The sequence below is a fragment of the Schistocerca piceifrons genome, chromosome X (genome assembly GCF_021461385.2).
Source record: "Schistocerca piceifrons isolate TAMUIC-IGC-003096 chromosome X, iqSchPice1.1, whole genome shotgun sequence".
Lineage (NCBI taxonomy): Eukaryota > Metazoa > Arthropoda > Insecta > Orthoptera > Acrididae > Schistocerca > Schistocerca piceifrons.
In genome coordinates this window covers 121052367-121064827 of record NC_060149.1, presented here as the reverse complement: position 1 = coordinate 121064827, position 12461 = coordinate 121052367, and positions in this window count along the sequence as shown.

Genomic DNA, 12461 nt, shown 5'->3' with positions numbered 1-12461 from the left:
CTCAGTATCACAAGACAAAGCGCCTATACAGGTCAGCACGTTCACGGCCGCAAGCTAAGAGTGTTGTTGACGGCGGCAGGCGAAAGACGAGAGTGCCTCTTTGTCCAGCAAGCCACGTCGGCCCAGTGAACTCAATTTTCCCCGCCAAGAAATACGATTGACTGACTGAACTCAGAGTTCAAGTTACTGCTAGACATGGCTTGCAGTTCCCACTCAAAGATAAAGCTACTCTAACGGAAGTAAAAATTGACTATAGGTTCTTTGAGACGTACAAATACTTATTGACTCGCATATCAATATATGATACGAATAGTCGTCCACAGCAGACGGCTTCCAAACAGAAATACACAGAATGGCATAAATATTTCTTCTTGTACCCCGGCTTCTTGCATCAGAATACAGCTTATTTGTTACAACGTCTTACGAGGTTGTCAGCCCTTACCACCCCAGTAGAGCGATGTGGTCACCGATATTAGCGGCTGTAGCAAGTGAAACTAAATACTAGAACACTATTTTGAGGAGGGTTGAGGGTATCCCTTCTCCCGTTACAGCCCCGATCTGTTCTACCCAGTATCGCCTTCGTCGGCGGGAAAAACTGATTAACCACGCCTTCTCAAGAAAATATTCCTGGTCAGTAATTATAGAAATGAAATAAAGTTGCAGAAGAAGCTTCGTTGTGCAGCTACTTTCGGACATCAAAAGCTCAGTAAGACTAAGATTGAACAACATAGCCGGCCATTGTGGCCGAGCGGTTCTAGGCACTACAGTCTGGAACTGCGCGACCGCTACGGTCGCAGGTTCGAATCCTGCCTCGGCCATGGATGTGTGCGATGCCCTTAGGTTCGTTAGGTTTAAGTAGTTCTAAGTTCTAGGGAACTGATAACCTCAGATGTTAAGTCCCATAGTGCTCAGAGCCATTTTTGAACCAACATATTGGGACTGCACGTGGACGAAAGCGCTGCATTATTTCTCGACCCATAAGAAGAAACAATAAGGAAAGCAGTAAATAGCGGACACAATTAAAAGTCGACAGTTCTATTTATTTGCGTATTCATGTTGCAAAGTAAAAAAAGAAACACGAATAATTGTTGTAAATGGTCCAAGTGGCTCTGAGCACTGTGGGACTTAACATCTGAGGTCATCAGTCCCCTAGAACTTAGAACTACTTAAACCTAACTAACCTAAGGACATCACACACATCCTGCCGAATACGAATGCAATAGCTAATCATTGTTCCACATCGTTTGGTTTCAAAGTCGAGCTGTGGTCACAGGTGGTGGTCAGTACGATAACTGTTGGAGAGGTTGGTTAGATTGGCGGTAACGATGTGTTGATGGGTTTTTTAAATCGGCTGATATATTCGCTGCCAAAAGTACGGCGGCAATCTTCACATTCTAGTTATTAGGAAGTATTCGTCACCACCTCCTTACAACTAAGTTCTGCCGATTTTTTTTTTTCTTCGACGACGGGATTCGAACGGTATACATCTGGGGTTAGTACCAGAGCACTAATGTTCGTTAGCGATCTCGGAAACGGATATAGATTTTATATGAACGCAATCATATAATTGATTTGCCTCGATGGGCGATGAATCCAAAGTACGGATGCGTATTTACGCTGGCCCACCTGCGGGAATCTAAAATTAGTGAGCAAGGAAGACATGGACGTGAACTGCGGATAGGTGGAGCTAGGTGGGAGCGTGAGGCGACCGGGGAACATACCGACATAGTCCAAGCATTTGTGCTCTATACTGGGTCCGTGTGGCATAATGGATAACGCAACTGCTGAATAAGCAGGAGATCTCAGGTTCGGGTCCCAGTATGGTGTACATTTCACTCGCCGCCCCTCATTCCGCACCACGTCCCGCTGGAGCTGACATCATTAGTTCCTTTCCGTTTTTCCCTCCCTACCCCTCTCTTTTTTTTCTTTATTGTTATTTGACACCTTACAATAAGGTGGGCTGGCAGCAGCACACTACGCTGCTCTTCAGCCACAAGTTTTAAAGAGAATAATACAATGGAGACACAGAGAACAAAGTGGGGGGCAAGAAACAGTAGACACAGAAACAAATAACACGTAGTCGTTCACACGCGAAGACACCTAAAGAAACTGTTGGCACTGCACACGGACACTGATGACGGAGACGACATGTGAACGATGGAGCGTGGGCGGCGAAAAACACTGAGGCACAAACACGACGGCACGCACACTAAAACGATGGCGATGATCTCCGGCGCGCGAATGTCCACTTTACGTGTGCGAGTCCTCCCCCTCTCCCTCCTGTTTATATAAAAGGAGATAGACATTCTTACCACTAATAAACAGATACATTTAAAACTAATCTATCCATAATTCATTACAAAAACTAGCCTATTTGGTCTGGGTCCAAGAAGCGATGTATACCGGGTGGTCCATTGATCATGACCGGGCCAAGTATCTCACGAAATAAGCGTCAAACGAAAAAACTACATTCATCTTGAAGGGAGAAACCAGATGGCGCTATGGTTGGCCCGCTACAAGGCGCTGCCATAGGTCAAACGGATATCAACTGCATTTTTTTTCACTAGGAACTCCCATTTTTATTACATTTTGGTGTAGTAAGTAAAGGAATATGAATGTTTTAGTTGGACCACTTTTTTCGCTTTGTGATAGATGGCGCTGTAATAGTCACAAACATATGACTCACAATTTTAGACGAACAGTTGGTAACAGGTAGGTTTTTTAAACTAAAATAAAGAACGTAGGTACGTTTGAACATTTTATTTCGGTTGTTCCAGTGTGATACATGTACCTTTGTGAACTTATCATTTCTGTTAACGCATGCTGTTACAGCTTGATTTTCTGTAAGTACCACATTAATGCAATAAATGCTCAAAATGATGTCCGTCAACCTCAATCCATTTGGCAATACGTGTAACGACATTCCTCTCAACACCGAGTAGTTCGCCTTCCTTAATGTTCGCACATGCATTGACAATGCGTTGACGCATGTTGTAAGGCGTTGTCGGTGAATCACGATAGCATATATCCTCCAACTTTATACACAGAAAGAAATCCGGGGACGTCAGATCCGGTGAACGTGCGGGCTATGGTATGGTGCTTCGACGACCAATCCACCTGTCATAAAATATGCTATTCAATACCGCTTCAACCACACGCGAGCTATGTGCCGGACATCCATCATGTTGGAAGTACATCGCCATTCTGTCATGCAGTGAAACATCTTGTAGTAACATCGGTGGAACATTACGTAGGAAATCAGCATACATTGCACCATTTAGATTGCCATCGATACAATGGGGGCCATTTATGCTTCTTCCCATAATGCCGCACCATACATTAACCCGCCAAGGTCGCTGATGTTCCACTTGTCGTAGCCATCGTGGATTTTCCGTTGCCCAATAGTGCATATTATGCCGGTTTACGTTCCCGCTGTTGGTGAATGACGCTTCGTCGCTAAATAGAACGCGTGCAAAAAATCTGTCATCGTCCCGTAATTTCTCTTGTGCCCAGTGGCACAACTGTACACGACGTTCAAAGTCGTCGCCATGCAATTCCTGGTGCATAGAAATATGGTACGGGTGCAATCCATGTTGATGTAGCATTCTCAACGCCGACGTTTTTGAGATTCCCGATTCTCGCGCAATTTGTCTGCTACTGATGGGCGGATAAGCCGCGACAGCAGCTTAAATACCTACTTGGGCATCATCATTTATTGCAGGTCGTGGTTGACGTTTCACATGTGGCTGAACACTTCCTGTTTCCTTAAATAACGTAACTATCCGGCGGACGGTCCGGACACTTGGATGATGTCGTCCAGGATACCGAGCAGCATACATAGCACACTCCCGGTGGGCATTTTGATCACAATAGCCATACATCAACACGATATCGACCATTGGTAAGCGGTCCATTTTAACACGGGTAAGGTATCACGAAGCAAATACCGTCCGCACTGCCAGAATGTTACGTGATACCACGTACTTACACGTTTGTGACTATTACAGCGCCATCTATCACAAAGCGAAAAAATTGGTCCAACTAAAACATCCGTTTGACCTATGGCAGCGCCATCTAGTGGGCCAACCATAGCGCCATCTGGTTTCCTCCTTCAAGCTAGACGAGTTTCGTTCTTTGTAGTTTTCTCGTTTGATGCTTATTTCGTGAGATATTTGACCCGGTCACTATCAATGGACCACCCTGTATAAACGATTATTATAGGTCTCTGTGGCTTCATGTAGTAATATTTTTGTTTCTATAATCTACTAGTCTTTAATAGCGTGCTTCTGGGTGACAGGTGATTTTTGGCTTCTCTTCCTTGGCGTCAGTCTCAATCTCTTTATCAGGCGTTCTTTACTTTGACTACATCACTCACTCAGTTTGATAATTTGAGTATCTCTCACTTTGGAACACTGTTCATGGGTGTTGTAATTCCTCGACGAGACTCTCCTTGTCTGAAAGAGTTCGAACTCTATGGACCAGAGTCCTTAGCACCGAATTTTTTAGTGGCGATTGGTGATGGCTCGAGCCGTGGAGATAGAGGTCAGTGCGCATAGGTTTTGTATGTGCTACGTGAGCCAGGGATACGTGCGTTCTTCAGTTAACTAATACGGTGAGGAAAGTTATTTGGCCCTCTTTTTCTAATTCCATCTCGAATTTTAAATTATTATGAATGGAGCTTAAACGTTTCAGGAACTGTTGAAGCTTTTCCGCTCCATGTGGCCACACCAAAAACCTGTCGACCATGTAAAGATAAAAACACATTGGTTTTAAATTGGCGGATTCTAGTGCCTTTGGTTCAAATTATTCCACGCATAGGCTCGCCACGGTAGGCAATAAAGAACTGCCTATCGTCATGCCATCGGTTTGTTCATAACATTTTCCATCGAGCAGGAAATATGTAGAAGTTTGAACGTGCATAAAAATTCTGTGAAAGAAATGTTGAAATTTTTCGCGATTAGTTCCAAGGAATTAGGTAGTGTAACTCTCGTCAAGAGGGAGACTATATCGAAACTGATCAAAATATCTGCATCCTGGGGCCGCTATTGACTGAGGCGATGAACGAAGTTAGTGCAGTAGCGGGGGTGCCATTCACACTTCCCCATATACTTGCTAAGGATACATTTCAGGTATTTAGGTGTGCCACTATTATTAACTCTGGCTCTTATTGGACTTTCTTCCTTGTGTACATCAGAAAGTCAAAGACTTGGATAACTCTGAGTCAGTTTGCGTTTCACGTAGAATTGCGCTCTACTAAAACCACGGTTCGGTTGTTCTGGTGCAACAGGTTAATGACGTAGTAAGCGGGCGGATTACCGGCAGCATTAGTAGCACTGGTAGAGAAAGAAACATAAATGAATGTGTGAGAGAAACTCCGGCCCAACGAATTCTCTTTGTTTTGTGTTTGTTTGCATATAATTAGAAACCTAAATCTTTCAGTGTTAATCCATTGTGTATTCTATATCCTTACAAGATATAAATTGCATTGTATAAGTAATAAAAATTAGTAGTTCGCGAAACTTCTGCGCTTTTATGTAACCAAAAGAATTACTTTTGATGCAAATGCAGTTCACATGAAAAAACATAAAAACCTATATTATTATTACTGTTTTTTGTACTAAATAAATCGTTTTTCATCACGATCAAAGGCAAGAGTGATTACTGATTAGTGCGAATATCAAAACACATTTTATATAAGCTCGATGAAGTATTGAAACGAAGTTTCATGAGTTTTTGTCTTGCAGTTTTCTTTTCATTTTACCTTTTTTTGAGAAAATTACGTTTTCTAGCATTGTATGATATATCTTTATTTTTTATTTTTACTGTAGTACCCATCTGTTTCGCGTTAAAAATCAACACTATTCGGATTAAACCTGAATTTAATATTGACAATTTCAATTTTGCTATGAGTACTGTTTATTTTTAAGTAACAGACAGGAAGATAACTATTTAGTACAAAAATATCTGTAGGTTACGTGGTCCTTTATATATCCTTACTCAGTTCCTAGACATTTCATGGCTTCCTGTTTCTAGAGAAATCTAGTAAGTCACAGATCTCGTACGCAAACAAAGCGGTCGAAATGAGGTTGCTCTCGACAGGTATGCAACACGCCTAACGTACAGGTAACACAGTTACGATCTGAAGTGATCAAAGCTGCTAGGAAAACTACTGTAGTCTACGCTAGTCTTCAGTAGCCTATGATAGTTTAACAACTCTAGTTTCACGTAATATCAGTGTGAGTTGGAAAAACAAAAGAGCATCAAAGGGCGAGTGTGCATTTGGAATCGAACTCGGCTATAAATAGTAGCGTGAGATCGACAACAGTTCACAAAAATGGTTCAAATGGCTCTGAGCACTATGCGACTTAACTTCTGAGGTCATCAGTCGCCTAGAACTTAGAACTAATTAAACCTAACTAACCTAAGGACATCACACACATCCATGCCCGAGGCAGGATTCGAACCTGCGAGCGTAGCGGTCGCTCGGCTCCAGACTGTAGCGCCTAGAACCGCACGGCCACTCCGGCCGGCAACAGTTCACATTTTGGTTGGAATCCAGGAAGCGAGTGTACATAAAACCAAAACATGACGGCTGGATCTCTCATTGAAATTTTGTGCATAAAATGGGAACAACAATTCGGCAAAAACACCCGGAAGCACACCACTAATCAATCACCCCGTGAAAACCTAAGAGATTACTGGTATTTTTCTAAAATTTTAAATGTTTTTTGTATCACTGGTTCTCAGACATGCACAAAAATTCGTTTTATTCTTTTCATTTTTTAAGCTGTTTCTTCTTTTGCGAATACGAGTATACATAACCACGGAAATTAGGTGTGATTCCTAAGACTGTTTTCTGCTATTACACAAGTTGGCGATGTTAACGTGTAGCCTACCCATTAGTATCGGTGCAATTTGCTATAATTTACTGGAGTAGGATAAACGAATTATCTCGGCCTTTATTTAAGAACGGTTCTCCTGCTGTCCCTTTACAGCCTCTAGGGAAACGGAAAGGAAGCAGCAGCTTCGTGGATGTATCTGCGCAATACGTTGAGTATTTCTACGAATAACACGGAATGAATCATGATCTTTATTAAGATGTCATCCCGGTTTTCGCCTGAAGTGATTTAGAGGCGCACAGGTAACATAAATCTCACGGAGCTTGTTTCCATCGATTTCACTCCCCGCCAAATACGAACTCGGTGCGTTAAGAGAAAAAAGCATTCACGCTTTTATCTGCTCTTGTTGCACTGAAAATAGGTCAGCGTATCGCCATTGAAATCAAGATATCTATTAAATTTTCCGTTCCACCCGCTCAATTAACTTCATTATGACTCTGCTACTGAGTTTACAGAAGGAGATATCTGAACTTGCTACTCTTTAATTTATTTATGGATAGACATGCATACATTTTTTGTAGTAAATAGCAAAAAGTCTAAACAGATCCTTTATACAAAGGCCCAAAATTCGTCGTGCGTAAAGAACTGTCACTTCACTCTGCACCGACACTTGGACATAAAATTTAGTAGCTATGCTCTCCACATGGACAATTATTTTGAGGTATGCTTACAGCTATCTATAGACTTTATGCATACTTCATTTTCTCTGCAGGTATTCGTCGGTACACATCAATTATTTTGTTATTATACTGCTAAAAATAACTCAATTTAGGTACATGCACAGCACTTGCTCCCAACCTTAAGGCTTGATACTTAAATGAATTAAGCCACATTTTCACAGTCCCTATACCTCTGTTATGATCGTGTTCATAGTCTTCTTTGCCTCCCCTGTTTTATCATTTGCTCTTACGGTTCTATGCAGTGTAAATGTGATCTACATACGTCCGACAGTGCTGACAACGTTCCAGCATCAGCTCAATGGATATCGTCTTTGTTTTCAGACACATTTCTCCAATAAGTTTAGACAACCGATTTCATAATCTGTGTAGCGGCAGTGTCCAGCTTACCACACATGTTTTTTCCGTCTGATGTAAACTGAACAGCTGACATACACTTAATTTGAGATAAGATATATGCCTTAAGTTATACAAACTAGTAATCATTTGATAATAAATGAATATTATTCATTCTAAAATAATTTCACTGTGAAATGACATAAAGCTGTAAACATTAATCCCAGCCCTGTAACTATGCCAAGTTTTAATCTGCGTTCAATGACAGTGTGGCAGCATTAACAGCACTGCCTAAATACCACAGGATTTCTATGTTAGTTAACATACATGTATAAAACATACAAGTTGTTAGGAAAGAAGAAGGAATGAGATAGAAACTTAGAAAAATTACAATGACACTAGAACGAAAAAATAATACAGAGACTTACACATCCCTTCACTCCATGACCCTCGTGCAGGAACAGCAATTAATTATTCCAAAAACAGAGACTGCTTTTCTTTTTGAAATACAGAGACGGATAAAGAGAATGTTGCGTGCTGAACAGTATGGAGTTCATCCACTCACTGTTTGTACACGAAGAGAGTAAAAATGTCGAACAGCTAATTTAACCACGTCTGTTGATGGCATGACTTTTCAGCGTAACATTGTTCAAATACCTCAGATTGTGACGTCCTCTGTACATCAACTGATCCACCTATTAGAGGACATTAATATGGGGTGTGTCCACTCTTTGCCTTTATGACTTCAACCCTGCTAGGGCAATGTCATGGAAGTGTCGTAATGTGTGTGGAGGTAGGCATCCAAATCTTGCTCAATACCCGAAACCAGAGAAGCTAGTGATTTTTGACACTGGAGTCTAGAGCGAAGGCGGGGTTCTACCCCACCCCAAAGGTGTTCCATTGGTTCAGGTCGACACTTTAGGCAGGACAGTTCATTTCAGCAGATGCTGCTTATGACAGGTACATTATCATGGTGTTACAAACAATCATCATCTCCCAACTATTCCTCTACAGTATGCAGTACAAAATGCTGTAAAATGTGTTCGTATCCTTCCGCACTTGGTGTTTTCTGAAGCACGGTAAGGTGGCCACACCCTAACTACGAAACACATCCCCCTATTACTACACCATCTCCACCGTACTCCACTCTTGGCATTAAACATGGTGGCACGTAACGTTGTCCAGGCATTCACCAAACTCAAACCCATCCACTGGACTGCTGCAAGGTATAGAGCGGTTCATTACTCCAAATCCATTGTCCAGTGGCGTCTTTCTTTACATCACCTCAATCGTCTCTTAGCATTGGCAACAGAAAAGTGTGGCTTATGAGAAATTTCTCGACCGTTTGATCACATCCTTTTTAGCACCCTCCGCATAGACAATGTGTTAGCTGGACTGATGGTAGTGCTTTGAAACTCAGAGCGATAACTTCCGCTGATTTCATGCGGTTTTCTCTAAGCACCCTCCGTAAAGCTCGACGGTCCTCGTCCTTCAGTCATGGAGCGTAAATTCTGGAAATTTGTGGTAAGGTCTTATGGGACCAAACTGCTGAGGTCATCGGTCCCTAAGCTTACACACTACTAAATCTTAATTAAACTAACTTACGCTAAGGGAAACACACGCACCCATGCCAGAGGGAGGACTCGAACCTCCGACGGAGGGAGCCGCGCGAACCGTGACAAGACGCCCCTGACCGCGCAACTACCCCGCGCGGCGGAGTGTAAATGGCCTTGGTTTAACTGTGGTTGATTCTTCTGATTTACACTTCACTATCACATCACCAGCAGTCGATTTCGACACCTTTAGAAGCACTTAAATGTCCCTGATGTATTCGTCACTCAGGTGCCAACCAATGACTAGTCCACGTTCGAAGTCACTCAGCTCTCCTGGCCGACCATTGTGCTCTTACTGCGTGTCTGCGGATAACACAATGCGTCCGCCTCCTTTTATACAGATAACTCTAGCTCTACTGACATATAGTGGTCAATTACACATTGCATAGTGGTGTCTGGATACTTTGGATCAGACAATGCAAGCTATGTGTTGCTGTGTGACACAAATACGTGAGATACACATGTTTGTGTGCAACTGTTACTTGTTGAACCACAGTGCTATCAAAAATGTCGACGCGCCTGTGTTTTCAATGTCGTCGTAAAGCGCATAAAATTCCCGTGTTTTTTTATACAGGGTATTCTACGTGACTTCGCCACCTCATATATTTCCGAAACGAAATAAAATGTGAAAAATGCAATTGGCTAGGGATGCAAGTACGTCAGGGGCTCACGCAATGGGCAGAAGCCTTATTTTGAAAACAAAGCTACTTTTTTTTAATGGCACATGTACGTTTTCCCTTCCTTAATGAGGTACAATTAGTGATGGCAGACTTGATTTCACTGCTCTAAACCATATACCTACTGGAATACTTAGACTTTAAATAATGGACACGGTGCCACAGTTCCTGCCGTAATGCTGTAATCCCGTAACGCGGGTTGCCTGCATTGTGCTGAAGCCTGCTGTAGCTAACATTTGCTCTGCGCATTACGGCAGAAATTTCGACGTCACCTGTCGATAACACTCATTACTACGTGAGAGTAAAGAGCTAGTTGTGTTTCACAAGAACGGTATTTTCTGAATCCGTGCTGGCTATTTGTCAATAAATAAATTTCTTCGAGGTAATTCATAATGTTCGAACACAGTATATGTTCCAAAATCCTACTGCGAATCGACGTTAGTGATATGGGTCTGTAATTCAGCGGATTACTCCTATTTCCTTTCTTGGGTGTTAGTGTGACCTGTGCAACTTCCCACTCTTTGCTTATGGATCTTTCTACCAGCGAACAGTTGTATATGATTGGTAATTATGGAGCTACTGTATCAGCATACTCTGAAACGAACTTGACTTGTATACAATCTGGAACGGAGGCCTTGCCTTTATTAAGTGTTTTATACTGCCTTGCTACAATATCTACTTCTAAGTTATTCATGTTGACAATTGTTCTGGAATCCTGTAATATTTTCTTCGTCTTCTTTTGTGAAGTGATTTCGGAAAACCGTGTTTAGTAACTCTGTTTTAGCGGCATTGTCACCAATAACATCTTCACTGTTATCGCGCAGTGAAAATACTGATTGCTTCTTACCGATGGTGTACTTTACATACCATTAGCATCTCTTTGGGTTTTTTGTCAGATTTCAGGAGAGAGTTTCGTTGTGGAAACTATCAAAATCATCTCGCATTGAAGTTCGTTATAGATTTGGAGCTTCTGTAAAACTAAGCGAATCTTGGGGATTTTTCGTCCTTTTAAATTTGTCATGCTGTTTTCGTTGCTTCTGCAAAAGTAGTTTGACCTGTGTTGTATACGATGGGGGATCTCTTATTCTTGATTTATATCTCTCAACTGCCGTCGATACTATTTCTTTGAATCTATACCCCATCTGGGCTACTCTTATGTAATCGGATTGGTAGGAGTGGAGCAAATTTATATCTACTATTTTAAATATCTACGTCTTCATCTACATCCAAACTCCGCAAGCCACCTCACGGTGTGTGGCGGAGGGTACCTTGAGTACCTCTATTGGTTCTCCCTTCTATTCCAGTCTCGTATTGTTCATGGAAACAAAGATTGTCGGTATGCTTCTGTGTGGGCTCTAATCTCTCTGATTTTATCCTCATGGTCTATTCGCAAGATACACGTTGGAGGGAGCAATACACTGCTTGACTCCTCGGTGAGGGTATGTTCTCGAAACTTCAACAAAAGCCCGTACCGAGCTACTGAGCGTCTCTCCTGCAGAGTCTTCCACTGGAGTTTGTCTATCATCTCCGTAACGCTTTCGCGATTACTAAATGATCCTGTAACGAAGCGCACTGCTCTCCGTTGGATCTTCTCTATCTCTTCTATCTGGTACGGATCCCACACCGGTGAGCAATATTCAAGCGCTCAGAACACTACTGAACGCGCTTCTGGAACTGGTTGGCATAACAGATAATTGCAGCAATAAATGATGAAAAGAGTCGTGCAAAAAGAATACCGTTGTGTGGCTGAAAGTGCGCTGCGGCGTAAGAGGGAATAAATTTGTCGATGATCTTGCGAAGCACATATTTCGCTGCGGTTCAAGGGAATAGGTCCGTTATGTACACCGGCTGCAGCGTGTGTGGTTGCGAATTAGAGCCAATATGAACATTTCTTGCAATTTTTTCGCGAACATAAAGGATAATACCATGTGTAAACAGGCCCGAACATCCGTTCACGATCGTGGTACGATTAACATCTCATAGCAATGTGCTTTCTCAGTTTTACTTATAGAAGGTTTAGACTTGCCCTCCAACTGTTATAGCGAACAGAGTCACACATGTACGTGCTCGGCGCGGATGATGACACCAACCATTCCATTATTGACTAACCTCTTTGATTACAAAAATCAACTAATTTATTATACTTCTTAATGAAGTGTGGAAACAATTTGTGCACTAATGTGGATGATATACATGGCATTTCCGTGGTAGTGGTACAGACTTTCATAGATGATGTAAAAGAGAACTTACATTGCCTGA